Source organism: Strix aluco, chromosome 36 (genome assembly GCF_031877795.1).
Source record: "Strix aluco isolate bStrAlu1 chromosome 36, bStrAlu1.hap1, whole genome shotgun sequence".
NCBI lineage: Eukaryota > Metazoa > Chordata > Aves > Strigiformes > Strigidae > Strix > Strix aluco.
The window spans coordinates 57,924-79,277 of NC_133966.1; the positions used below are offsets into that span (position 1 = coordinate 57,924).

General features: G+C 47.7%; 1 long non-coding RNA gene across 1 annotated transcript; it reads left to right on the forward strand.

The window, feature by feature from the left end:
* The first annotated feature begins 14,597 nt into the window (after positions 1-14,597).
* LOC141917281 (uncharacterized) lies at positions 14,598-21,023 on the forward strand. Its single transcript, XR_012621264.1, has 3 exons — positions 14,598-14,657; positions 15,378-15,866; positions 20,217-21,023. It is a non-coding gene; the product is annotated as an uncharacterized LOC141917281 (long non-coding RNA).
* The last annotated feature ends 331 nt before the right edge of the window (positions 21,024-21,354 follow it).

Below are 21,354 nucleotides of genomic sequence, written 5' to 3' on the forward strand. Positions count from 1 at the left end.
ATGCAAAGTTTTATAGGAAGAACACGTCCAGTAAAATCTTTGCTTCTGGTACAGCACCACGTCAGGGCAGAGTGGTGTTTTGCTTTATGTCAACACCCCATCAGGCTACACCAGGTACTGCTGCAGTCGTAACACTGGGGTTCAACACCTCAGGTAATTCTTTGAGCCAAAAATGGGAAAAGAAATCTTGACCCCTACAAACTACATGTGTGCAGAGGCCTTACTCCTCTCCAGGCTATCGCTTGTGTTATAAATGCAGAGGCAGAGCCCAAAATATCTTTTATAAATTTGCAATAAGAACAACAAAAGGGCTCAGCACACCGGGGATCATGATGCTTTCTGCTCCGCACCGACACACACCAGCTCGGGCTGCGTCACTCCCTTACAGTCTACCCACATGCATCTTCACAAATGGGCACAATTCTCCCCAAAAAGTTCCCACCTCCAGGCTGCGCAAGCGCAAGAGAGTTTCTGGAACCTTCCCCCGTCCGCACACGCGCAGCAGAGTCTCCCGAACTTTCCCGGGTCTCTCTGGTGTCGCCGGGGCTCCTGGCAGGGTCCCCCCAATCATTTCCCACCTGCGCCATCCGCTGTCGCTGGGGGCTTCTGACAGGGGTCCCGCCGGTAATTTTCCACTTGTATAACAACAGTCACTGAGGGGAAAAACCTCCAAACCCTTTTAACCATAAAACCACGATAAATCTCCTTTAACTTACGTACATGGCAAACGCCAGTAAAGTCACTGGTGACTTTAACACTGAACCACCACCACATTCTTCACGCTTGTAACCAGCACTTCCACTTGCCCGCGGGAGCCGTGTTGAACAGCAGCTTGTTCACTTTCTAATCAGGCCGTGTTCTTAAAATACATTGCTTAGCATTAAACTGAAAATAGATTTAGATTTGTGAGATATGTTTATCTGATTCGTGCCCACGTGAGTGATATCCTGAATGCTTTTTGTACTTTTTTAGGCAATGTTGTGTACGTAGTTCTTGTTGTTAAGATCAGTTGTTGTTAGAGGGGAGGTAAAATGGCCTCCACCATCAAACCAGTGTCATGTCCAGACTATGGCTGCGAATACACCTGTGCTGAGTCATCCTCCGTGCTGAGTCATTCCCCCCTCCATGATGGAAACCCCAGAAAAGCCCCGAATTCACAGACCCCTCAGGGAGCACACCCATCCTCATGAATATGTATAAGGACTACGCTATAAAAAGAATCAGTTTTGTTGTGTAAGGTGTGTGTCCTGGTGGAGTGGAGACTCCCGGCACACCCAGCGCTGTTTGCTTGTCTCTATTCGAACAATACATTTGGAGTTGGGTTTTAAAATCTTAATGAGTCTGAGCTCATTTATAACAACACCAAGAGGCTTCTGCTGGAGTCACCGAGAAGAGAAGAGAAGAGAAGAGAAGAGAAGAGAAGAGAAGAGAAGAGAAGAGAAGAGAAGAGAAGAGAAGAGAAGAGAAGAGAAGAGAAGAGAAGAGAAGAGAAGAGAAGAGAAGAGAAGAGAAGAGAAGAGAAGAGAAGAGAAGAGAAGAGAAGAGAAGAGAAGAGAAGAGAGAAGAGAAAAAAGAGAAGAGAAGAGAAGAGAAGAGAAGAGAAGAGAAGAGAAGAGAAGAGAAGAGAAGAGAAGAGAAGAGAAGAGAAGAGAAGAGAAGAGAAGAGAAGAGAAGAGAAGAGAAGAGAAGAGAAGAGAAGAGAAGAGAAGAGAAGAGAAGAGAAAAGAGAAGAGAAGAGAGAAGAGAACGGGTGACATGTGCTTGGGCAGGTCCAGGGTGTAATAAAACATATATGGTATTTGTTATTCAAATCTCAAGGGGAAAAAGAAGTTGTAGTCAGGATGTTGTGGCCGAACAGTTTTGTAATTCTCTTATGTAAATAAGAAATAAGATATATGTATATAGTTTCTATTGTTAAAATCAGTTGTTAGAAGGGAGCTAAAATGGCCCCATCTTCAAGCCACTACACAAACCCCTGTGCTGAGTCATCCCCCCTTCTGTGAGGGAAACCTGAGAAAAGCCTGCGAAAACCGGAGAAAAGCCCGCGAAACTTGTTTAGACCTTTGCAGCCCCCTCAGGGTACGCCCGTCATGAACATGGATGAAGCTACACGATAAAGGGACTCGGTTCTGTCCTGGGAGGTGTGTGCTGGTAGAGCAGAGACTCCCGGCACACCCAGCGCTGTTCTGCTCACTCGCCGCTTGCTAATAAATTTTTTATTGATCACTAAAAATTGAGAAGTGGTTATTTCCCACTAAATTCCAATTAATCAATAACACAGGGCATGGTGGCCGCCATGTCCAGCTCCCACAGCTGTCTGCTGGGCTGGCAGTCAGCAAACCTGCTTTGAAACAGGGATTGCTCGCTGCTTAAAATCAGCACAACGTTTGGGTCTTTTTTCACCCCCAATTCACTAGAACGCAGTTTAGTGTTGAAAAAGCAGCCATTATTCCATACCGCCTCTGGCTGCTGGCTGGGTTTTGTCTGCTGTGTCACAGGGCTGACCAAAGCCTCGCTGCCTGCACGGGAAGCATCACTGTGAGCAGGTCTGGAAGCGCCGCTTGCTGACAGGAGCTCCCCTCTTAGGGCAAGAGCAGGCAGGAGAGCTGGCAGAGATGTGCTGGAGAGTCGGAGTTAACCAGTAGGAAGATCTGGGAATCTTCTGCTGAATGTAAGAAAGAAGGAGGACGAGAGACAGAGTTTGAAAATCATGCGAGGTTTGGGAAAACCCTGGTTCAGCAAAACACAGATTCCTCTGCCTCAAACTTCAAGGCTGTCTCAGCTTAATAGAGGGGCTGAGCACACCCATAATTTCAGGTGTGGCAAGTACCCCCGTCTCCCCTGAAACGGCTTGTGCACACAGGGTTGAGTCCTCGCCTAAACGCTTTGCTGGGCGGTGAACTAGCTCTCAGTGAACCCGTCTGGGTACCGCACGCTCCTGTTTGACATTCCCAGGTTGTGAAGGAAAGTACTTTCGAGAGCTGGGGATGAGTCTCTTGAACCAAGTAACAAGCGATAGGACAAGAGGGAATGGCCTCAAGTTGCGCCGGGGAGGGTTTAGACTGGATATTAGGAAGGATTTCTTTGCAGAAGGGGTTGTTGGGCGTTGGAATGGGCTGCCCAGGGCAGGGGGGGAGTCCCCATCCCTGGAGGGGTTGAAGAGTCGGGTTGAGCCAGCGCTGAGGGATCTGGTGGAGTTGGGAACGGTCAGGGGGAGGTTCATGGTGGGACTGGAGGAGCTTCAAGGGCTTTTCCAACCGAGATGATTCTGGGATTCTGTGATAATGAACATTATTCGTGAGGCGGTGTCACTTGAGAGTTTTTTGCTTTTTAAATGTGGATGACAGGTCACTAAAGATCTGTTTCTCTCCACGTAGCACCGTTGCAGTGTGCTGCATGCGCCAAACTTCCCTCCGTGCCCCTAGAACGTTTTGTCTGGTTTAGGTTTATTATCTGGCCCAAGAAGAAACAGAAGCACCTTTAGGTTTGGTTATTACATTTCACAGAACAGTCTGGTGAACGTGTCGGACAGACGGACAGAGTTACAGTTCAATATAATTAGGTAGGGAGCTCACCTGTTGGAAAGCTTAACTTTTGTAAAGACGTATTGATGAGCAGTTTCCTGACCCTTTCATCCCAAATGTGACGCAGACGCAACTGCTGCTGCGCTTTCACACAATTCTCACTCAGAATTTCAGCAGAACCTCATTGTTGCTGTGAAGTTGTAGCTGCGTTTTGTGCAAGTGGGTTGTTTTGCTCAAAATCCTTCAAAAATCTGACCGACTCCATTCTGATCTGCGTTTTTCTGGATAAGCCTAATATTGAACATTTCTGAGGGTTCTTCAGTCTCAGGATGAGCGATCGTGTTACTGGATGGAGAACGTGCTTTGTTCCTGTGGAGGCTTCAGGCTGCAAAGCCAACGTGTCTCTCCAGTTCCCTGAGGGATGCGTGTTATGTTTTGTAATAGGAGGGGACAGGGCACAGACCTGCAGTCTGTCACGCGTGAACTGTCACTCGTTCCACCCAAATGATGTCCTTACTGAGGCAAGAGAGTTCACTGGGTACGGGATGCGGGAAAGAATTACAGAGCCCGGCTCTGAAAAGGGGGACGGGACACGCGTGGGCACAGACAGACACAGGGACGCGCCACACCCGCCGCCACACGCGTGTGCACCCGCGCGGGCACAGCCCCAGAGACAGGCGGGGACAGCGGGACAGCGGGGACACAGCGTGGAGAGAGGCCACCCTGCGCCGTGGGGACACGGACAGACACACGGACAGACACACATGGACAGACACACGGACACGGACAGACACATGGACAGACACACGGACAGACACACATGGACAGACACACGGACACGGACAGACACACGGACAGACACATGGACAGACACGGACAGACACACGGACACATGGACAAACAGACATGGACAGACACATGGACACACACACTGACACGGACAGACACACAGACAGACACACGCACAGACACACGGACAGACACGCACGGACAGACACACAGACACACATGGACAGACACATGGACATGGACACGGAGACACACACGGACAGACACATGGACAGACAGACGGACACACACGTGCACACACACACACGCACACACACAGGCACACACGCACACGCACACACATGCACACGTGCACACACATGCACACACATGCACACACACACGGACACACACGCACACACACACGCACACACGCGCACACACACGCACACATGCACACGCACACACACACACGCGCATGCACATACACGCACACACGCACGCACACATGTGCACACACGCACACACATGCGCATGCACACATGCGCACACATGCGCACACATGCGCACACATGCGCACACACATGCACACGCACACATGTGCACACACGCACACACATGCACGTGCACACACGCACACACACGCACGCACACACGCGCACACACACACGCACACAGGCGCACGCACACACGCACACGCGCGCACACACGCACACACACACATGCACGGACACACACGTGGACACACGCACAGACACACACACACGCATGCACACGCGGACACACACACGGACACACACGCACACACACGCACACACACACGCACACACACGCACACATGCACACGCACGCACACACACGCGCATGCACACACACACACACATGCACGCACACATGTGCACACACGCACACACATGCACGCACACATGTGCACACACGCGCACACAGGCGCACGCACACACGCACACACACGCACGCACACACGCACACAGGCGCACGCACACACGCACACGCGCGCACACACGCGCACACACACACACATGCACACGCATGCGCACGCACAGCACACACGCGCACACACGCACACACACGCGCACACACGCACACACACACGCACACACGGACACACACGCGCATGCACACGCGGTCACACACACGGACACACTCACACACACACACACACACACGGACACACACGCACACACACACACACACACACACTCACACACACACACGCACACACACACGGACGGACACACTCACACACTCACACACTCACACACACACACCCCCGCCCGGCCGCAACGTGACGGACCGACCGACGGACCGACCGACAGACGGACAGACCGGGGCGCCGCCGCTCCGGACGGATCATTCCCCCGCGCCGGGGGGAAACACCGACCGCCCCCCCGATGCTGTTCGGGACGTTTCTCCGCTCTGTCTGTGCGGGGCTTTTCCCCTCCGGCGGTCACGGAGCGATCGGTACCGACCCTGCGGGCGGGGAGCGGGGGGCTCAGAACGGGGCCGGGGGGGGGGGCCGAGGCACCGGCTGTCGTGGGCGGCCTCTGCCGGGGGGTGGGGGCGGGAGCTGCAGGACGGCCCGTGGTTTCCGACAGCTCCGACAGCAGCGAGTCTGTCGCCGTGGAGAGAAGCTGCGGTTCGCTTTATTGTCTTCCCGCACAGCTCTAGAGCTGCTGGAACTAGACGGGAGACTCAGAATCTGCTCTGAGCCTCTGCTCCGCCCGCGGGGGGGTTTTCTGTCCGGGACAGATTGCACTGGGGGTGTTAAACTCTCCGGGGCACGGGGGCGGGGAGCGAGGCAAGGTGTGCTGGGTGCTTCGAACAGTTCCTCTTGCTCGTACTTCAGAAGGAGAGAGAGGGAACCTGTTGTAAAAGCAGCTGAGGAATTTATGAAAGTGAAATATTAATGACCTGGAAAAGCTCAGAGAGCAAAGACGTGGTGCCTGATCATCCAGGAGGGTTCTTGTCCCCTACAGCTCCTCGCTGTGTGTGTCTGTGGTACAAATGCAGTTGGTACGAGGGACAGCGATATTTGTATTTATCTAGCTAGAAATAGCAACGGCACATAAAATACTTTGGCGTTGTTCGTTATCTCTGCTTTAGCCGTGAGTTTTGAGGCTGCTGCAGGACAGAGAACTACTGCAGAAACAGGAACAACTATTTCCAGAATGTTTTCTTAGCAATGGAAATGGGAAGGGCTGACTCAGACCTGGAATAGCCCAGAGGAATGAGGAGCCTTAGAAAAGTCCCCTTAGAGGCGTGATGATGGCTCTTCTCACCCCAAGCTGGTATTCATCTCGGGGATCCCAACCGCAGAGCAACATCCCCTCACCAGGCAGCACTGTCTGGGGAGAGGGTAACACACGGCTGGGCAGGGTCTGCTGAGAGCATCTTGGACACCCAAGGGGTATTTTCTGCACATTGGGGGTCCTTCACCCTTGGAGTGCGGACTGCAGCGATCCCTGGAGGTTGAAGAACTCCCTGAGTTTGGCCTGGAGGATGCCAAAGGCAGCAGCAGCTCTCTGCAGCGGTGAGGTGAGGGAATGGAGTTCCGTGGGAAAGGTGTCTGTCAGCCCGCAGGGTGAAGTCCTGTGCCCTGGCTGAGGCCCTGCGGGACTGTTGGAATAGCTGGGGCACGGTGGCTTGAGCCAGGCCTGCGTGGGGAGAGCTTGGGGCAGCCTGAGAGGGGATGGACGTGGGGAGCTGGACCAGGAGGAGGACCCGGGACAGAGCACAGGGCACGCACCGGGGCTGGGTTACAGGAGAGAGCGTTGGGGATTTCAGTCTGTTAGTCACAGAAGATGCTGGAAAAGCGTCTTGTGTCTCCAGATGTCAGCGTGTGTGTGTGTGTGAGCATGGTCTGTCGTGCTGCGTCAGCTGTGTGTGGTGGGATTCCTCCTTGATTCAAGCCTAATGCCTCGCGTAAGCGTTCATAGTTGATAGCTGGATGTTGAACAACTTGAAATAAATTTGGCAATGTTCTTGTTCACTAGATTGTGCTTGTGAGCACTCGGAATGTGCAGTGTGAGTTGTGCTTGTGACCGTTGATGTGTCCCCCTGTGTTTCAGCAAGGGCCTTTAACACTGAGGTTGTGGAAGGTGCAGCCACATATTTTACAATTTTTCATAAATTTCAAGAGAGATGTAGAGATGTTGCTCCATCTGGACAAATTCCCACTTCCCCATGAAGGTTACTGGAAGGTGGGCTTTGCTGGATTAGCCCATCTGGAGTATGTGGGAGGTCAGAGCTGCCTAAGGTCAATGTATGGGTTTTATGTGTTGCTGTGAATTGCGCAGATACAAGTCACTGAGAAAAGTACCTTGTCAAAATAAAGTAGATTTTGAAAACCGTAAAAATCTGCACATCCTGAGGACATGACATTTTCACAGTTTAAGTTCCTGGATTGCTTTCACGTACTTCTGGAGACGTCCTGATAGAAGGAGCTGTGTGTTCACCAGGTGTCACAGAGCTTTGAGGCGAGGTGGAGGAGTGAAAGCTGCACAGTTGTTTTTCTGGGGTTGATTAATACAAGTAAAGCAGGAGATGAAACAGCGTTTGTGTGTCAGTGAAAGTATTAATGGAAAAAACCCCAGTAGACACTTCAGGTCAAACCAAGGAGCAGTGCATGCTTTGTTTCTGGAGTAACTACCAGCTTGCTAGGGGGAAGAACTGAACTCTCTCCTCTGTCTTGCAGAAGTTGTTACAAGGTTCCGTGCTCCAGGTCTTTCCCTTACGAAGCAGTTTTGTGGCACTTGAGGGGCTCAGCACAGGGGGAAACAAAAGGAGACGTGCACAGAAATAATGGCAAGTAGGGGCTGGGTGTGCAGCTTCATCAAGTGTTTCTCTTGTTATTGCATTGATTTGGCAGTTTTCTGCAGTGACAGTAAACTTGGGTTGCCTTGATAAAGTAAATACGCTTTTGTATTAGCCTTCAGCTGTGGGACGTGCTGGCTGTGTGCCACGGCAGAACTTGTGAGCACTCGGAATGTGCAGTGTGAGTTGTGCTTGTGACCGTTGATGTGTCCCCCTGTGTTTCAGCAAGGGCCTTTAACGCTGAGGTTGTGGAAGGTGCAGCCATAGATGTGACATGCAATTGTATTAAACCCCTGTCGCTGGTCACTAGTTAAACACGTGGTTACTTGTACTTACTGCTTTTGCCTTGTTCTCCCTGCACTGCATGGCAGAGGGTGTTGCTGGGGTAATATAAACCCACACACCCTCTGACTGAAGACTGTAGGATCAGTTTTTCATTGTATGGCACAAAATGTGAATGTTTCCTGCAGAGTCTACTGCTTTTACCTGAAACATGATCTGTCCTGTACAGGATAGTTGTTTTATAAAATACAGTGGTGGTGTAAGGGAAGAGAAACTGCAGGCAAGCCGTAAGGAAAAGCAGAGAAGTCCTGGATGTGGGAAAAGCAAGAAGTTTTTACAATGAACGCTGTAATCTGTGGCATGCATTTTATAATTCTGCAGAAAAACTAAAAAAAAGAAAAAAGACCCCAAATACCCCATAGAGGTGCATTACAAGATCTGAATGATGATGTTCTAAGTTGCCTACAGACAGCACTATTTTTTGCCCTGGGTGTTGCTGTGTAAGCCCCTGCGAGTGCCGAGATAGGAATGTGTCATTATTTCCTTCATCGGTGGGAAATGGACTCAGTGTTGTGGTGAAGTCACAGCTGGGTTGTGCTGGAGAAAGGCCGTTGAACTGGAATGTGCATCGCAGGTCCCACAGTCTTATCTCAGTGACTTAACTGTGTCAGTGTGGGTTTTTTGATAGTTTGACGTGGGTGTGGAAACTTCCTGCACACCCAGTTGCAGGGTCTGGGTGTGAAGTTATGCAGCATTTTCTCCATGAAGACTCACACTAGCAGATTATTTTTTTCGGTCGAGGAGAAAAAGCTTTTCCTGGATCTTTTTTGGCGTTAAGTTTGAGAGAAAGCAGGTCAGCACTCTAGAATGTAATGTCACTTTTACATTATTTAAGGAAATGCCACTTAATTTTGTACAATGCTCCAGCATACAGGAATTTGAGACCCAGCTGGGTCAGTAATGCTTCTGAGGGTCACAGCTGTCTGCCAGTGTGAGGAACCACCTGTGACAGGCTGGGAGGAAGCTTTAAAAAATACTCTTTGCCTGTACGTTTTGGTAGTGCAAATCACTGCTTGTGAAAATACATCGACTGGTTCCAGTGCATTTCCAGCTCCAGCTTTCTTCTCTGTTTTTGTTTCCTTCGCTCTTGTTTTCTGGGCTCTTCTCTGTTTCTTTGCCGTGCCATCGTGATGGGATCTCTTCAGATGTCTTCGTGTGAAAGTAGCAGCTCTCAAGTGATTTACTGATTGTGTGTAGTGCAGTGAGATTTAGATTTGGGTGAAAGGACAGAAGTATTCAACAGGCTCCTCATCTCTGTGCTGCTTGTGCCATCGTGGTTGGAAGCAGAACCTCTGCAGCAATGACATTTGTGCAGATGATGTTCCCCTGCCATCGTTAGCCGTGCCAGCAGACCTGGGACCCGAGAGAGATGAAGGCACCTGGTAGGGGCAGAGGGCGGTGGGAGGGGTGTGCTGTGCTGGGGTGTGACGGCAGCGTCTGCCCCTCTGCCAGCAGCCAAATAAACCGCATTGGGGGCTTTGGGTTTTGTCTGTGAGCTGGGTAACAGTTCCACATTCTGCAGTGTCTTGTCGCTCTATTTAGTGCGGTGCCAATCCAGGGGGTGTATTTCTGAGCTATCCCGGCTCATTTATTTATTTATTCATTTATTTAAAGTGTTTTGCACTCATTTTTTACTGTGTGACTGGTGAGTAGAGAGAAGAGCGAAGTTTTACTCTGAATTCTTGGAGAAGTTTTGGCCATTTAAGCCTGTGACAGAACTGCTACTGATTTGAATAGGAACCGTGGTGACTGTTTAAATCAGGTTTATAACCTTAAAATATGCAGGCTGGATTCTTGATGACCAGCTGAACGTGTTGTGGTACACGTACAACGGAAACGGAGTAACAGTCCTGCCCAAAATAAGATTGCCTTTCATTTTCTTTATTAACTGTTACCATACTTACTACTTTAGCCTGGACAAGAAAAATAATATTTATTCTGCTGTTAACACAGAAATTTTAAATAAGAACCTAATCTATGTATTGAAAGGATGAAAGTTCTAACAAGCTAATTTAATTTGCAGTATTCAGAAATATTAATAAACTGCCTTGGTAAGCAGATTCTTCCAATGAGATATTCATGTTTTTTCTCTCGGTATTGCTGAAGGGAGGTGACTGGCAGAAAATGGCAATAGGGAAAGTGATGTGGCTTTCTACACATGAATTTAAAGTGATGCTGCAAGTCGCTATACATTCTTTCAGATTTGCAGAGCTCTCAAATACCTTGAGAGCAGATGGTGCCTTCGGCTGTGGGTGCAGTTCCCCAGTCCAAAAGGAGATGTGTTGAAGGGATGTGGGGTGCGAAGGGGGCGCAAGGCTCTGCCTCAGTGGAAGTAGCGAAATAACCTGGTTTTGTTTTGTGGGACTTCTCCAGGGGTTTGTAGCTATGGTTAGTGCAGCGATTGTGCTGCGGGTAGAAGACTCAAGCATCACAATTTGTTGGCGTTTTGAACCTATTTTTTTTAACGTAGCAGCTATAGGCTCTGTGAGAAATGTTGGCCCTGTAAGCCAGTGGCAAAACTGCTGCTGATTTTAATGAGGTCTTGATTATATCCTTAAATAATATTTTAGTGTCTGTCTGCTTTGTACAGCATTTATTTTTGTCAGGGAATGATTTTCAGAAGTTTCTGAGCATGTACTGGTTTGATGAGTTTTGTTACATCATTAAATTCTTAGTGCCTCTAAAAATTAGGTTATCAAATTTTTTTCTCACAATGAGTTGAGAGTCCAGAAGAATAGGAATAGGAACTTTAGAATGGTGAAGACACTGCAAATAAAACTGATGTCAGTTCAGTGTATCTGAAAATCTGTGCATATGGGGATCTATTCGACACTAATGGTAATTCTGGAAGGGCACAATATCAGGTGGTGAACAAGGCATTTAGAGTTTTGATGAAGTCCAGCTGGAGCAGAGGTTAAAAAGACCAGGGATGTTAAAGTGATCGCCTGGATTTTAGATTTTCAGAAGTTTACGAATAATGGGAAAGTAGAAGGAAGAATATAAGATCTGGGAAAACTGTGTTTCAAAATAAAATTGAGAAGAGAGTTTTGGAAAATGTGCATGTGGAGTAGATGGGGAGGAAGTAAAAGGAATATAGAGAAATTAGTTTGTCAGCTGTTAAGAGCTGACACCACAAATGGCTTCTGTTTATCTGCTAATCTTTATTTTATAGTGAGCAAACTCTGGGGCAGCTGCTGAGATGGGGAAGAAAAAGACGTAGAGGAGAGGTGGTGGGGAATGAAAGACAAATCAGCTGTTGAGCCTTTGTTCTGCTCCAGCACAAAAGGGCTGTTAGAAGAAATTCAGGGATCAGTCACATTGGGCACAAGGTAATCTCTATCCTCTCTAAACCCTCATCTTCAAATTAACATCCCGATCTTGGTCAAGTATGTTTTTGGTGGCTGACTGTCTGTGGGGTCTCAGCAAATTTCACACCAGCCTTTAGTACTTGCTTATGGCCCTTAAACAGGGTCTGATGTGCAGTTGTTTATTAATGATAGATTTTGTTGCGGATTAAACTTTTATGAGGCAGAAATGTGTGTGTCCTGCTGGGAGCTGCTTAGACATTAAAATGAACTAACCCCAACATGCAAATCTGTAGGTAACTAGGCCTTGTTAGATCTGGTGCTCATATGTGAGAAAAAAGCCTGAGTAATTATTCTTAAATATTTGGTTTTTGTGGTTTTCTGGTTTGGTTTTGGGGTTTTTCTTTTTTTTTGTTGTTGTTGTTGTTCTTTTGTTGGGTTTTTTTGAACGGTCTTCCTCCCTCCCCTGGGTTATTTTTCTGTGACCTTTTCTAAAAGCACAGGGCGGAGCACTCGTTCAGGGTGTTGGGCTGATGAGAATGGATTTGTTTAAGCCCATAGGCTGTATCCATCTACACACCTGAAGATCTGGCTTTGTTTTTAAACTTCACCTACCTGAAGTCCTCAAGGAGGCATGTTGTGGATATGGAGCTTTTGTGAAACTCGGCTTTTGACTGAAAAGGTAACAGGTATCGTATATTTGAGTGAGTCTGTTTTCATTGACATCCAGCAAACCGATCAGCACAAGCAAAGAAGGCCAGACTTCTTTCTTTTGTGTGGTGTCACAAAAGGATGGGGAAAGCCCAAACAAACCCTTCCGTCAGGGTGCAGATTAATTGTTTTTGCTTTGAACTAATGCCCCTGAGTGCTTGGAAGAACATGAGCCGTGGCACTTAGTGAGCTGTGTGTTGGGCTGCCCACAGTGTACCTGAAGGAGAGATCCTGGTTCCAGGTACCAGCTGAAGAGGAGAAGCTGCTGAACTGTGCTCTGTTGCCATTCAACATCTCCCCGGTCCCTCTGGCTTTAGGAGGTGAGTTAAAAGTAGAGAAGTAGGAGAAAACTTCAGAGGCCGGCATCTGTTTTTGTGTGCAATAGCAAAACCCTTACCAATGAGTAGTGTGTACAAAATCCAAGTATTTGTATTCAGGAGTGGGCAGCCCCACAGAAGTGTTTTAAGTGGCTTGTTGCTCTAGTAGCAATGAGTTTAGAAGTAAAGCAAGAGAGTCTTTGTGTCGAGAGAGGCTGAACAGACATATGGAATGATACGTTTCGGTACTTCAGGCTTCTAAGATTTAGAAAACTTCCTACATTTCTGAGCTGTAGCTGATCTCAATTTCCTGTGGGGAACATGCAGAATAAATATTAAAGAGAGTGACTGTGAAAAATAATGATATGGTGTGAGAGTTTGGCACAGTAACAGCAGCAAAACCCTCCTCCTGTGGTTGTTTATTTTGGGAAACAGTTCGGGCAGGGCACTACAGTGATTGTTCAGAGCGTGTTTCTCTCTAAAACCGGGTTTGGTTTGCTCTGTCAGACAGGTGGCATTGCCGTGCTCCTGTAAAACCATTGGCTGAGCTTGTGTGCAGAAAATGCCCCTGTCTGTTGGAATGAACATTCCCCCTGAGACAAACTGCTCTGGGGGTGCAGCAGAGTGACTCGGGGTGCAGCATCCTTCTGAAGCTGGGATTCTTGCTTTTGCACTGTGATAGTTTTGCCTTTGTTCGTGTTGATTGTGCTTCAGTCAGTGCTGGTTGTGCTTCAGTTGTGCTCTGGTTACTGTAGATGTGTATTAGAAAGACCTTTTGTAATTTATCAGTTATGAATGATTGTTATTCAGGAAGGTTGTTTTGTGGGCTGCTTTATTATCTTGAATATCGCAGACCTGTAATGCTTGGGGAGTTAACGGAGGGATTTAATGACTGTGACAGTAGGAACAGTTACAGGAATGGTGGGAAGAATCCTTGAATGTATTATTTTTATTTCCCTGGAGTTAATCTTCACATATCAAAGTAAATTCACCAGAATATGCTGCTTAGATGTCTTCTGGCTTCCCAAGTCAAAAGCCATTCTGAACAGAATGTGATTCTCTCTATTCCCTGTCCTACAACCCTTACTCACGGTGTGCTCCTAGTGAGGTCAGTGTCCCTGAACAAAGTGATATTCTACAGACGTTTGGGGTGTTAAGGGAAAGGTGCCAGTTACTGTGATGTGTAGAGGTGAAATTATTTTAGGAGATATTTTGCCGTGAGGTTTTTTTTTTTTTTTTCTCTCTTAACGAGGTTTTTGCCATTCGTTACTCAATGCATGAAGAATGAAGAGGTGTTTCTCCTGGAACGAATGCTAGGTCGTAGCCTGTCATATCATTCTGGGAAGATTTTTATAAAGGGTGCAGTGTTTTGTCATGGATCTAGTTTTCAAAATCAGTTGCAGCCCCCTGGAGACATGTGCTGTGCTAGAACGGAGTATTTGTGTGCCTCACTTTGTCCATTTAATGCCCTGAGGGTTTTCCTACTGAGTGGCTTTACTGGGGAGGTCAAATTAGATGGGAATGGAAATCCTATCCTGGCTGGAGATGGAACAGCTGTGGCGCGGAATCAAACTCTACAACTCACTCAGAGTTATAAAGCAGTATGTTTATTACGACATCGGGCACACGGGGGATCGCTCCGCCACAAACGTGCGCGCCCGGAGCCAAAAAACCAGCTGCTTTTATTGTTTGAAATGTTACATATGCATTAGGTTTCCGAAGATAAGGAGGGAATATTACAATTAGTTCCGAGAAATTCCCCTCTTGTCCCCCCCCGCCCAAGTCCTTCTTCTTCGCGCCTGTGCAGTGCCTCCTGGTGAGGGTGGGCCGGGGTCTTCAAGGGTCTTCAGGATGAAGTAAGACTCCTTCCTTTTCATGAATTTTTTGACTTTGCTTCCTGCTCATGCTCTCTGGACCTTTGGCTCCTCTTCAGGTTGTAGAGTTAGTTTTACCTGTTTGTTTTGTTAATTGGAACTTTTGTGTCTATCAAGATGTTGCAGGAAGTAAATCCTTGGTGTTATCAGGAATTGGTCATCCTTTAGCTGGTACAGCTCCCCCTTTATCTCAAAGACAGGGATTAGTTCACTATCTATCCTGTTTTCTGTAAGAATGTTACCTAGCTAACATTGCCTAAGGGCTAGCCTTGTTTAAGGGGCCTCACAACTTTGTCTATATTTCTTTGCTTCCTTTTTTTTTCTTTTCCTTTTTCGCTTTCCTCAGATCAAGGGCATCTGCCCATCCTGGCAGTGCAGTATCACATCACAGCTGTGAGCACACGTAGCCGGTATTGAGATTGAGAGAACTCTCAAAATGCGATTGAGTGGTTTGTAGTGCCCTTACTGGGGTCTATTTCTGAGTTACTTTTCTCATATCCATTTAGTTTAAAGCTGTGTCTATTAAATTAAGTTGCCTTTTCCTTAAATGCATTTTCACAGCTTCTTGGCTTCTTAAGACAAGAATGAGTGAAAGCCAGATGTCACGTCGTGACCTTCTAGCTTTGTGTGTAGTGCTCCAAATCAGTCATAAAGATGTGTGTGTTGTATCAAATAGATATTTAAAATGCAGTCTAAACATAGGGATGCGACGGTGAAATGGTGCAGAATCGATAAAGCCAGCGACAGCCATGGCTGTGGAGCTGAATCACAGAATCATCTAGGTTGGAAAGGACCTTGAAGATCATCCAGTCCAACCCTGAAGATCATCTAGTCCAGCCTTGATCATCTTGAAGAGAATCTAGTCCAACCTTGAAGATCATCTAGTCCAACCTTGATCATCTTGAAGATCATCCAGTCCAACCCTGAAGATCATCTAGTCTAACCTTGATCATCTTGAAGATCATCCAGTCCAACCCTGAAGATCATCTAGTCTAACCTTGATCATCTTGAAGATCATCCAGTCCAACCCTGAAGATCATCTAGTCCAACCTTGATCATCTTGAAGATCATCCAGTCCAACCCTGAAGATCATCTAGTCCAACCTTGATCATCTTGAAGATCATCCAGTCCAACCCTGAAGATCATCTAGTCCAACCGTCCAACACCGCTGCACTGTGCTGCAGCTCTGAGGTAGGAGAGAGCTGGGGTCCGAGTTTCCAGAGGAGAGATACTAGCAGGGTCGCTGTTAAAACATCCCCCTGCAGAGCCCAGCTGGTGTTGAAGGTTCAGTTCGTTGCCCTGTAACCCCACAGCCACTCCTCTGCAGGATTCTCCCCCCTCAGCCGATGTCAGCTCTGCTTGGTACAACACCCCGAGCTGTGGGTGGGTCAGGGTGGCCAATGACACCAATTCGATAGCCCGCTGGGGGAAGCACCAGGCTCCTCAAGCACCACTACAATATTTTTATTTGTCCTGATCCAGTTGAAAGGCAGATGTTTGAAAGCAAGATCCTCCAGTCCCTGCAATGCTTTGGTGGGGTTAAACCAACTCTGTTTTCAACTGGACAAGAAATGTCTTGGTGACAGGCACTTCAGTCATGGGCTAGAACCCTCCTTCAGAAAGAAGGGGAGTGTTAAAATTAAAGGCCCTGTCACAGTAGGAACCGCTTTTCTGTACGAAGAGGGAGTCTGGGAGGCAGAGGGTTGTTCCTCTGCTATTTCAAACACTCCCTGTCATTGAGGCACATTTTCAAAGGCGTCCATGGGCCTTATTTCAGTATTGACAGCTGGTGCCTCCTGTTATAGACTATCTTGCCAAAATGATGCAAGCTAGGACTAATTAAATTTAAATTGTTTATTTAGCAAGCAGCAATAAGCAAAACAGCGCTGGGCGGCCGGGGAGTCCCTGCTCCACCAACGGCACGCAATCACTCCCCGAGGTTCCGTCTTTTTTATATCCTCCGCCTTCCGGTATCGGGTCTCTCTGAGAGGTGTACCCTGCGTCTGCGCACTTTGCAGCTAGGGGGTCGCTCCATCCGGGTCTTCCTCACGTCACCAACTCCTCGTATTTCCTGCTTTCCTGAGAGTGGCTCACAAAGCCTTTGTTTATATCTTACAGAATATAAGCACTACCCCTCTCTTTTTTTTTTTTTCTTGTTCTCCCCTTTGTCCTTCTCCCCTTTCTCCCTCTTTTCAGTCTTTTGCCTAGTAGGAGTCCTTGCTTCAGCATTTCAACTTAGATAAGCACTTGCAGTCAGTTAGTCGTTACACAGTGTAATAGTTAAGATTAAGCTTAGGCCTACATAGTTTATGGAACAACATGTCACGAGCTCCCAGTATCTTCTATGGAATTTGATGAACAAACAGTTTACTGTCTATCACACCTCCTGCATCGTGTTCAAAGGAAAATGGCTTCAGATGGGATAAACTTCTGTCTTCTTAATGAGAGGGGTGAAAAGTAGCTTGTAAACAGGATTGAACATGCCAAAAGAAATGCTTATAGGAATCTTCCCTTTTACTGCAGCCCCACATGGGTGCCTGTGTGTGTGTGTGTGAGGAGAGGCTGGGGGGGTGTAGGATCCAGCATGATGATAACAAGCTGTAGTGCTGCCAGAACCAAGGCAGCTGCTGTTGGGTTGGGGTTTATTTATTTATTTAAAGTCTCATGAACAGCAGCTTGTAGTTGGCACCACCTGTCAGCTTGTCAGTGATCAGTATAAAAGGAGCTGATGGTTTGTTCCTTTGGGTGGAGGTAAGGCTGGGGTGTTTGTCATCTCTGTTGGTATCTGCTCTTAATCCCTGTTTAACAGAGCATCTTGTCTCAGGGACTTCTGTTCTAATGCGTATGAGGTGATGATTGCTGGGAGTTCTGTGTTGTTACTTCATATCAAACTAATTGTCAACAAAATCCCTTTGAATATTGGAGCATTTTTAAGAAAGAAAAGAATGTGGTAGAATTTTTGCAGCTTTTTTTTTTTTCTTCAAGCAATTGCAGTAGAAGCCCTAAAAGCATAGATCTAGAATAAAAAAAATAATTGTGTAAAACATGGCAAAAAATGAAAGGCAAAGCATCGAAGAAGTGGTCATAGGACTCGGAACTGGCCTTGGTTTGGTTCTGTTGTTCTGACTTACCGAAAATATTCTGAAAATAAGAATTCAAAACAGTAAGTGGAAACGTGCATATACTGATTGTCCTTAACGATTCTGTAAAAGCGTAGGGAAATGTCGTTACAGCTGTGCTCCTAGAACAGGAAGAGGAAGATCCTCAGGCTAACTTCCTGCAATTTTGGAGTGTTCTTGCCAGGCTACCACCAGGGATGTGATAAAAGCTTCCAGACCTCTCTGTTTGGAAGAGCTCTGCCTTGGGTAACTTTCCTGCCATCCTCAGCATGGGCCAAGGGGAGCTCGGGGGGCTGAAGCTTTGGCAAGAGCATGGGGTTTTTTTTTTTTCCCCTGCAACTTTCTCTGTCGAATGGCCCTCAAGAAAAATAGCCTTCACTTGTGCCTTAGACCCAGAGCCAGCACTTGATTCACCAAATGCATCTGTTATCTAAGTGCAGTGAGAGGTGGGGAAGGAGGCAAGAAAACAGCTGAAAAAAATGCAGGGTTGTTTTGTGGGTTTTTTGTTTGTTTTTGTTTTGGTGGTGGTGTGGGTGTGGTGCTTTTTTCCTGAGCAACCAGCTCGGCTGAGCACCCGGCTTCCCCACCCTGCTCAACTCCTTCCTGCTGCCCGTGCTGTGGAGAGGAGGAATCTTCTCAGTATTGTGCTTTTTGTCGCTGCAAAATTAAAAAAATTAGAAGAACGTGGTTGCAGGCGTCAGGTTTGCAGCGGTCTCTGCTCCGTTTTGGAGCTCTTTTTTTGTTGCTTTGCCTCTGGGCGGTCCGACCGGTTGCAGAAAAGCCTCGTTGAACCCTTAAACCAAAGGTTTGTTGTTTGGAGAGGAGCTGCGGCTCCTCCTGCCTTTGACTTTCCCAAAGAAAATATCGTGAAAAATCTCCCTGGGGTTTCTCTTCCCGCTTTGGGGGGGATCAGCGAGCGGAGCGTGAGGGGACAGACCCTGCTCAGGTCCCACCGTTCCGCTCGTCCCCTCCGTGTGCTTCTGTTGTAAGTCTGGAGTCTCCAGAGAAACCACTTCAAAATGGGGCTAAATACCTCCTTTTTGGATGCTTTGGTAGGTCTGGGAGCATCTGACTCCTGACAATCTGGCTTTTGTCTTTCTGGGGTGGGAAGATCCTGGTGGGGGGGTTTCTCAGCCTGGGTGCGGAAAAAAAAATGAGCAAGTTTTCCAAAGAAACCAGTAAGAAGGTCACCTCTCACCTTTATAGCTGCATTCCCTCCATTTTTGGGGTGTTTGTTTTCTTTTCTACCCTTCCTGCTCGTTAATTAGTTGACTCCCATCCCGATTTCCAAAGGGAGAAGCTGACTGTCTCTTGGAAGTGATGTGAAAATCAGGAATGAAGGAAAACCAAAGCGATTTCTTCAGCTGTCGGGAACATTTTCTATCATTTCTCCTCGCAGGGCTCATTTCTAAACCCTTGTTTTCGAGCCCTTTTTGGCACCGGCTGGCTCGGCAGAGCGGCGAAGCGGCCACGTGCTTCAAATCTGGGCTGAAAAAATAAGTGGGATTACAGAAAAATTGGTAATGCAGAGAAAGCGGCAGCGCTGGAATAGGGTTGGGAGAAGCAGTGCTTGAGGCTGTGATAGACAATAAACTGTTTGTTCATCAAATTCCATAGAAGATACTGGGAGCTCGTGACATGTTATTCCATAAACTATGTAGGCCTAAGCTTAATCTTAACTATTACACTGTGTAACGACTAACTGACTGCAAGTGCTTATCTAAGTTGAAATGCTGAAGCAAGGACTCCTACTAGGCAAAAGACTGAAAAGAGGGAGAAAGGGGAGAAGGACAAAGGGGAGAACAAGAGAAAAAAAAAAAAAGAGGGGTAGTGCTTATATTCTGTAAGATATAAACAAAAGCTTTGTGAGCCACTCTCAGGAAAGCAGGAAATACGAGAAGCTGGTGACGTGAGGAAGACCCGGATGGAGCGACCCCCTAGCTGCAAAGTGCGCAGACGCAGGGTACACCTCTCAGAGAGACCCGATACCGGAAGGCGGAGGATATAAAAAAGACGGACCCTCGGGAAGTGATTGCGTGCCGTTGGTGGAGCAGGGACTCCCCGGCCGCCCAGCGCTGTTTTGCTTATTGCCGCTTGCTAAATAAACAATTTAAATTTAATTAGTCCTAACTTGCATCATTTTGGCAAGATAGTCTATAACAGAGGCTAGAAAACACCTTTCAAGTCGCTTAAAGGTGGAAATAAGGGTGCAAAGGATCTGGTTTTATTCAATTTCATAAAAATCATGGTTTTTAACGATCCTACTAGGAATATTCCGGGAGATCGCGGAGTTGTTCTTGCGGTGACACCTTATTTTTCTTGCAAAAGAACCAATTGGGATGGAGGGGAGCGAAGTCTGGAACCGCCTGTTTGCAGAAGCGCATTTTTGGGGGTTGATTTGAGCTTTTTTTTATTATTAAAGGTGACTCGTTTGGGAGATTTCGTGCGGCGCCTTTGAAGAAGACAGTCGACTTTGACTAGAAAAAGGCTTCTCGATGCTCTCAGGTGTTACTTCCCGTGATGCGAACTCCTTTTCCCTGGTTTAATTCAGCAGAAGCGACGTAAAGTTTCGTTTTTCAGGCTGGCCAGCGCCTCGAACATGCTCTTTGGGTTTGGGAGGGGCTTTTTTTTTTAATTTTTGGGATCTTTTGGGGAGGCTCCCACCCTCCCAGTGGTGCGGGGAGGGGAAGGGGCCGAGGCTGCGGTGGGGTGATAAAGGATTCCGGTTGTTGTTTGGGATCCTTTTGGTGGTTTTCTCTTGAAAGCAGGAGGGTTTATTTGAAACGGGGACCCCGTTATAATTAAACACGATTCCTCCAGCGTGGAAATGGAGTGGGCTGACACAAACGTTCGTCGCCGTGGGGTTAATTAACTCTTCTACCCGTGGGGTTAATTAACTCTTCTACCCGCGGCTGCTCTTGGGGATGGTGTTGCCCCCCGCTTCTACCTCCCTCATCCTTCCTTCTGCCGCTGCTTCGGCTGCAGCCCTGCCAGCATCAAGCCTCGCTTTTATATGATTATTTTTAAGCCCTGCGTGCCCCCTGCTAGGCCCTTTGGACGTGCTGAGCTCTGAAAACTTCAAAACTTGTGGGACAGGACTTGGCCACCGCACCGAGCACGTTTGCAGGGGCTGGTTCTTAAAACCCCTCCGAAGGGCCTGTCCTTGTGCTGGCGTGGTGGAAGGAGAAATCCCCTCGCAGCCAGCCAGCAAAAGCTCCAAATCTGCCCAAATTCAGCTGCTTTTAGGAGCCCTGCGATGCGTGAGGGCAGCTGGTGTCTTCAGAGGGCCCGATCCAGGCCCTGAGAGTCCTGGTCCGTCCTCCCTGCGCTTGGGCTGATTCACGTCGGTGTGGTGCTTCGTCTTCTTTTCCTGCTGACTCTGGGTTTGGTTTTTAGCTTATAGAAAAATTAAAAAAACAGGGAAAGGTTTAATTCCTGCTCTGTCCCCCTCTGGAAGGGACCTCTGCCTGCATCCTCTTTTTTTGCAAGAATTCAGGATTCCCACCAAACACATCCCTTTTGCTCGGCAAACCCACTTTCTGCTGATGTTAAGGTGGAAT